The sequence below is a fragment of the Bos taurus genome, chromosome 19 (genome assembly GCF_002263795.3).
Source record: "Bos taurus isolate L1 Dominette 01449 registration number 42190680 breed Hereford chromosome 19, ARS-UCD2.0, whole genome shotgun sequence".
Taxonomy (NCBI): domain Eukaryota; kingdom Metazoa; phylum Chordata; class Mammalia; order Artiodactyla; family Bovidae; genus Bos; species Bos taurus.
The window spans coordinates 62980907-62987885 of record NC_037346.1 but is presented as its reverse complement, the minus strand read 5'-3'; positions in this window follow the sequence as shown (position 1 = coordinate 62987885).

Genomic DNA, 6979 nt, shown 5'->3' with positions numbered 1-6979 from the left:
CCCGCGCCAGCGGCCGCAGCTCCGGCTCGGGAGGGCGGGGCCGGCGGGGCGGGGCGGGGCGGGGCCTCTGTCCTCGGCCGCGGCGATGTGGGGGGCCCTGCGCTCGCGGGTTCCACCCGGGAGGTGCGCGCGTGGAGGGGCACAGCTCCGTGGGGCTTGCAGGTGGGAGTCGGGGGCTGGGGTGGGGAGCAGAGGGATCCGGGGGCCGCCAGAGCTTGGCCAGGACCCGCCCCGCCCCGGCGCCCTCCCCTACTTGAGTCAGGCTTACCCTCAGCTTCCAGCTGCCGCTACAGCTGTGGGAGCAGCCCCATAGCCGTCACCATCCAAAGACAGCTCTGCCACCAGCTGGTGTGGCGACTACTTCCCGAGCACTGGGCGCTGCTGAGAGCGCTCTGCTCTGTGAAATCCTCCCGCCCAACAACCCCATTGTGAGGATGAGAAAACTGAGGCCAGAGCCCCGAAGTGACGTGCCTGGGGCCGCACAGCGCAGCTCGGACCGCCTGGCTCCCCAATGTGTGCCCTTAAGCACATTGCTTGCCCCTCGGAAGCACAGGATGGAATATATGTACATTAAATGATGAGCTGTGCTCAGTCACTTCAGTCCTGTCCAACTCTTTGCCACCGCATGGACTGTAGCCCGCCAGGCTCTACTGTCCATGGGCTTCTCCAAGCAGGAATACTGGAGTGGGTTGCCATGCCCTCTTCCAGGGGATCTTCCTGACCCAGGGATGGAACTCGCCTGTCTTATGTCTCCTGCATTAGCAGGCGGGTTCTTTACCGCTAGTGCCACGGTAACAACCGACATTTTTCATTTTTTCTTCCTTCAGTTTATATATCTCCTTTATTTTCTGGGTCCCTGAGCTTCACTGGACGCTGTCATGTATAAATGGGACCATGAGGCGCTGGAGCAACCGAAGGTGTGTGGAGAGGCCTGGAAACTACCCAGCTTTTTGTCTTCTCCCACCTTCCCCAGGAGAGCGTTCCTCTCCACGCCCAGGGTCTCCTGCAGAGGCCAGCCCACTGAAGGTGCCCACATCTCCCATCTGGATGGAGTCCAGCTTCTCTCGACCTCCCAGCCCCCACCAGCCCCAAACTCTTAGCTGGAAGGGTTAGATGGAAGTTGGGCTTCAGCCTGATTCTGCCCCTACCTAGCTGTGTGACTTGGACAAGTTACTTGACGTCTCTGAATCTCCCTTTCCTCCCCTGTAACCAGGGCTGATCTCCTGGGTATGTGCGCTCATCCAGAACCTGCTCTTGGCTCAGCTGGTTTCAAGATCTGTTTTTGTCTGTTTTGGCCATCTTAAATTGTTTAATCGTTTTGAACAAGGGACCCCATTTTAATTTTGCCCCTGAGCCCACAAACTATGTAGCTGGTGCTGGTGACAACCACACCCCTTATTGGATTACTGCAACACTTCACTGGGGTGATGTTTGCACAAACATCTAACACCCAGCTCGTGACAGAAGTTAGCTCCCTTTCTCTGATCTGGTCTTGAAGAGAAGGTCCCTGGGTGGACAGAGGGCTGGGCAGGCAGTTTCGTGGGGAGGGGCCAGGCTGGCAAGGGTACGAGAACACCAGTTATGTTCGGGGAAAGGCAGCGGTCTGGGCGGTGGGGAGGTGCAGGCAGGGGTGGCGAGCAGAGGGGCACAAAACGGAGGACCCCGCCCAGGCCAGGGCGACAAGCCTTCTGGCTCCTCGAGGAGCTGGGACCTGGGGCCTGGAGGCTGTGAGCAGACGCCCCAGGCAAGGAAGGTGGGTGGCTCTCTGCTCCAGCGGCCTCACTGGCAGTCGGCCGGGAACTGGCTGAGCTAATGAGGCGGGCGCTGGATGCCGTGGGCGGGAGCCCCGCTCCAAGCCGCCGCAGCAGCCTGCTGACAAGCTTGCTGTCGACATGATGGGGAAATTCTGCAGGTGTGAAGCCCAGAAGTGTGCCTGGGGACCTGGGGACTCCAGGCCTGATGAATAATGGAGCAGTCCCTCTTCCCGGGGTTTCTTTCTTGCCTTTCAATAATTCATGCATTCCCAGGATTCAGGCGTTTCATAAAGCCTCAGGCTTTTCTGAATCCTTGGCCCATCTGATGGCTTCACGCGTCAGGTCTTAATTAGAGGCAGACGTGGGGGGCAGTGCCCTCAGCCACACGTGCCTTGTTCCTGACAAGGAAAACCTCCCATCACGTCCTGGAGAAGGAAGGGGCGCCTGGGGCCCCGGAGTGGAGGTGGGGCCGGCTGCCCTGGGTGGTGGGGGTGGGAAGGCCCACACGAAGGCGCCGCCAGTAGCGAAGAGACTGCACACCGTGTGCTCGGCAGCCCTCGAGCCAGGCCTGTTCAGGGGACCAATTCGGGGGCGACATCTGAGCAGCGGTGACATGTGTCTCTCCCAGGTGGGGACTGTAGCGGCCGTGAGTCATCTGAGCAGCGGTGACATCTGTCTCTCCCAGGTGGGGACTGTAGCGGCCGTGAGTGCTCCGCCGTCCAAGGTCGTGGCCTTTGGGACTGGGGAGCGCTGCTGTTGCCCTGACGCTCCAAGTGATGTCTCAGAGCAGAACTCCCTGCTGACCTCTGATGGACGCACGGCCTGGAAAGGAGAGAAAAGCTTTCCTGTGAAGCCGCTGGGCTGGGAGGGTCATTGCATCGGCTGCACATTGTGGTCGAACCCAGTTAGTCTCCCTGCCCACCTGCTCGCCCACCCGCCCTTTCTCTTACTTTCTAGTACCTGCTGATCACGCCTTTAGGAGCACGTGGGCTACACAGCCTGTGCGGGAAGGAGATGGGCCGCGGACCCCGAGCTCCTGGTCCACATAGTCGCCAGTGGGGATGAGGGGAACAGACAGAGGAAGGTGTCAGGATGTCAGGGTGGACGGGGTCGGAGTCTCCCAGCAGATGCTGGTCAAGTTTGAGATGAGCGTGACCTCAGGGCCCGGGGGTTTCTCAGTGTGTGTATGCATGTACATACGTGTGTGTGCGTGTGTCAGAGGGAGGGCTGGGGCGGGGGTGGGTGGCAGCAGGCGGGGCCGGGGGCCTGAGCTCGGGCGGAGCGGCTCTGCGGGGCTGGCGGGCAGCAGCAGCCTGGCGCCCGTCCCCGCCGCGCTCGTGCTTACGTGTCGCCACCCTTGGCTCCCAAGCAGCCCTCCAGGCAAGGAGCTGAGTCCCTTCTGTTCCACACGAGGAAGCGGAGGCCTCAAGAAGCATTTGCCCCAGAAGTAAGGACATGAGGGCGCTCAAGGAGGCTGGCACGTTCCGGCTCACAGGCATCGCTTCCCCGGGTGGACGCGGCTGCTTGAGGGGCCCTGGGTGCCCCCCACCTCAGGCACCCAGACTGCAAGCCCCTCCTTGTCGATCACCCCCGCAGTCCCGTCCAAGCTGTTTCACAGCCCTGCCCTCCTGAAGCCCACTGAGGGACTGGCAGGTCTCCCACAGGGACCTAAAAAGCCCTGAGGCCCATGCTCCCTCAGGACTGGTCTCACGCCCCGGGACTGGGGCCTGGGCCGGGAGCGGTCACACAGCCGCGCATGTCCTTGCCGGGTGACCGAGCAGCCGCTTGTATCCCCCACTGGCCGCTCTCCAAGCTGCCCTCCCTGTCCCCCAAGCCCAGCTGTCCAGCCTCTGCTCCCGTATCTGTCCCCTTGGCAACTAGATTCTGGCTTATAAGACGGTTCCACGGGCGGGGGACACCGTGCACCAAACGAAGGCTTCTCCCTCACAAAAGCAGAGCCAGCGGCCAAGTGCTCGAGAAAACAGCGTTGAAAGGAGGGCCTGGTTGGGCTGAGAGCTGCAGAGCAGGGTGGGCAGTGGCAGGGACCTCGGCAGGAACGGTCTGCAGGTGCCCGGGAGGAGGGCCCACGCGGGCACAGCTCCCTGTGGGCTCGGGAAGCGTGCTGGAGGCGGAGCGGCGTGGCAGAGGTGATGATTGCAGCCCGACCCGAGACTCTCTCCTGCTCTCTGCTGGTCCAGGAAACCTCCCGCCTGGTGACTCCTGGGGCTCAGGATGCAGAGAGGATGAAGGGAACAGGTCCGAAGAGAGAAACCTGGGAGCGGACCCCCGAGGAAGGGACACGTGTTTCTCACCAAATCCACAGACGCTGGCTGCGTGGGCCACCCTCTCACCGGGCGCTGGCTCGGGGCCCTACTCGGGCCGCTGTAGCTGGGACACTAATGTGCAAGGAAGCCCTGGACCACCCAGCGGTCAGTCCTCACACCTCCTCCCTGCCCCTAACCCCGGCTACCACGACCACCGGCCCTCTGGATACTTCATACAAGTGGAGTCTCACAATACACAGCCCTCGTGTCTGGCTTTTTATACTTAGCGTGACGTCTGGAGCCCCATTCACGTGGTAGCTGTGTCAATGCTCGTTCCTTTCGCTTCTAACCTTCGATTCTGTCACGATTTGTTTATCTTCTCACTGGCTGATGGGTATTACCGCTTGGCTGTTGAGAAGAGTGTGATTGTGAACACATGTGTACATGTATTTGGCCACCTGTTTTCAATTCGGTTGGTACATACATCAGAGCAGAATCGCTAGATCACAGGATAATTCTATGTTTAACTGTTGAGGAACCGACAGAAGTTTCTACAGAGGCAAACTGTATTCCCATCATAATGGATGAAGTTTCCAATTTCTCCACATTCTTCCTAATAGTCGTTATTTTCCTTTTTAAAATGATGATGGTGAGTGTGCCATAGCCCTCCTCGCGGGTGAGAACCGTGACGCTGATTTCCAGGACAAGGCGTCTGAGGACACAGGTAGCGAAGGTGGGGGTGCTGGGAGCAGGCGGTGCTGGGCCCAGCGGCCTGTGAGTCGTGGAGCTTGTCCAGCGGCTCTGGCCGGCCTTCCAGAGCGAGCAAACGTCTGTAGGAGTCGCTGGGGCTTGGTTCTAGGGCTCCCTCTGGGCAGGACAAACTGGCCTCTCAAAGCATGGGCCTGCTTCAGGTTACCTGGAAGCCTCTAGCTCGTGAGACCTTGATTCAGAGTGACACATGCCTCAGCCATCACTTGTAAAGATCACAGGCACTGCTCACACTGGGGAGAGGGAAAAATCTCCTTCCCTCGGTTCTTACCACCTACTAGAACACATCTGACATTTCCTGGCAGGTCTGATGTCCATTCGTGGGAGAAAGCTTAGCTCATGCTGTTTCCTGCCCCTCTTCAAGACAAAGATGATGATGGATGGCCCACTGGGGTGGAAGGTCAAGGCTGCTCAAAGCCGGGGCGTGACCAGCTCTGGGACCCCGCCACAAGCGGTACCTCCGCCCACCTGGAACTCACTGATCCCAGCACGTGCGTGCCGGGGTGAGAGGGGTCTGAGAGTCCATGTCATCTGTCAACCACGAGGTGACCTGGGTAAATTTCTTGATCCCTTAAGTTCTGGTTTCATCTTCCCTGGTGGCTCAGCTGGTAAAGAATCTGCCTGCAATGCAGGAGACCCTGGTTCAATTCCTGGGTTGGGAAGATCCCCTGGAGAAGGGATAGGCTACCCACTCCAGTATTCTGGCCTGGAGAATTCCATGAACTGTGTAATCCACGGGGTCGCAAACAGTCGGACATGACTGAGCAACTTTCACTTTCACCATTTGAAACAGGCACATAAAGCCCGCAACACCCAAGTTGAGGGTTTGTGGAGAGAATGAAGGAAACGGTATCTTCAAAGTATTTAGCAGCACAGGGCCTGGTGAAAAGTAGCAGCTTTTTATGGTTGTTTGTCACATGTCCACTTATAAGTCTCTTTGGGGAGGGTAGCGCTCCTTGACTGCTCATCTACCAGCCTGCCGGGCACGTTCCGGCAAGCAGGAGGGGCGGGGAGGGGCAGCGGGCCGGGCCAGGACCAGAACACACCCAGATGGCTCTGTAGAGGGGGGTCCTGCTTGGGGGATCCCTCATGGGAGACTACACCCCCGGAGGCCCTACAGAGGCGGGGACAGGGTGGCTCCAGGGGGTCATAGCAGAGTGTCCTGAGCCACACCGGGGAGGAAGCACCCCACTCTCCCTCCTCTCTGGGGTGACCACCTGCCCCATGCATCCAGCGCTACTCGAGGCTACTCTTTTCACCACCCCCAGGCCGCTGGCCGATGTCTGGAGACACCTTTGGCTGCCAGCTGGGGTGAAGGGCTCCAGTGTCCAGTGGACAGAGGTGAGAGACGCCGCCGGACACTGGGATGCCCAGGACAGTCCCCACAGCAAAAAATAGCGAATCCCCAAATGTCACAGTGAGATGCCTGTCGGGTTGAGAAATGTCAGGAGGAGAAATCTTGAAATAAATAAAGCAGATCCACGTGCACGTCCTGAGGGATGCGGGGCAGGAGGCAGCGCTTGGGAAGCGGCCGGTCCACTGAGGGCGGTCCTGGTTTCTGTCCACGGCCCGGGAGAAGGAACAGGTCTGTCTTACCGCCATACCGGTCAGTCATCCAGTCTCTGCCATCTGAGCCGTGTCGCTCTCTGTGGAGGAAAAGCCCTGCACAGGCGACTGGGTTCTGCTCCTTCTGAGTCCTGGCCAAGCCTGGCGAGGGGTTGGGGTCAAGGTCCTGGGGAGAGGTCATGGTCATGGTCAGGGGTCATGGTCAGGGGTCAGGGTCCTGGGGAGGGGTGGAAGCTTCACAGAGACACAGAATCACTCAGGGCTCTGGGGACCAAAGGATCGTCCCACCTTCCAAACGATCTCTCTGTGTTCAGCCGACTGAAATCTCCCAGCATCTCCTCTCTGGCCCTTAATCTTTCCTCCAAAGTCAGCTTATTGTTATTTGCGCTGTTTTGCTATAAATCGTTCTTGCTGCAGCAGTGTGTTTTGCCAGTGAGCCCTGGATACGGACTTCTGGAAAAACCAAGATGTTCTTTCAGACTGAAAAGCCCCCCGGACCTCTTTGATGTCTAGCTGGTCTCTCCCAACAGCCCTTCGGGGCCTCCACAGGCCTCGGAAGGTCATCGGAGGTGGCTCTCAGCAGGTGTCCTCGCCCAGAACCCACAGTGTCTGGGGCTCGAGGCCGCT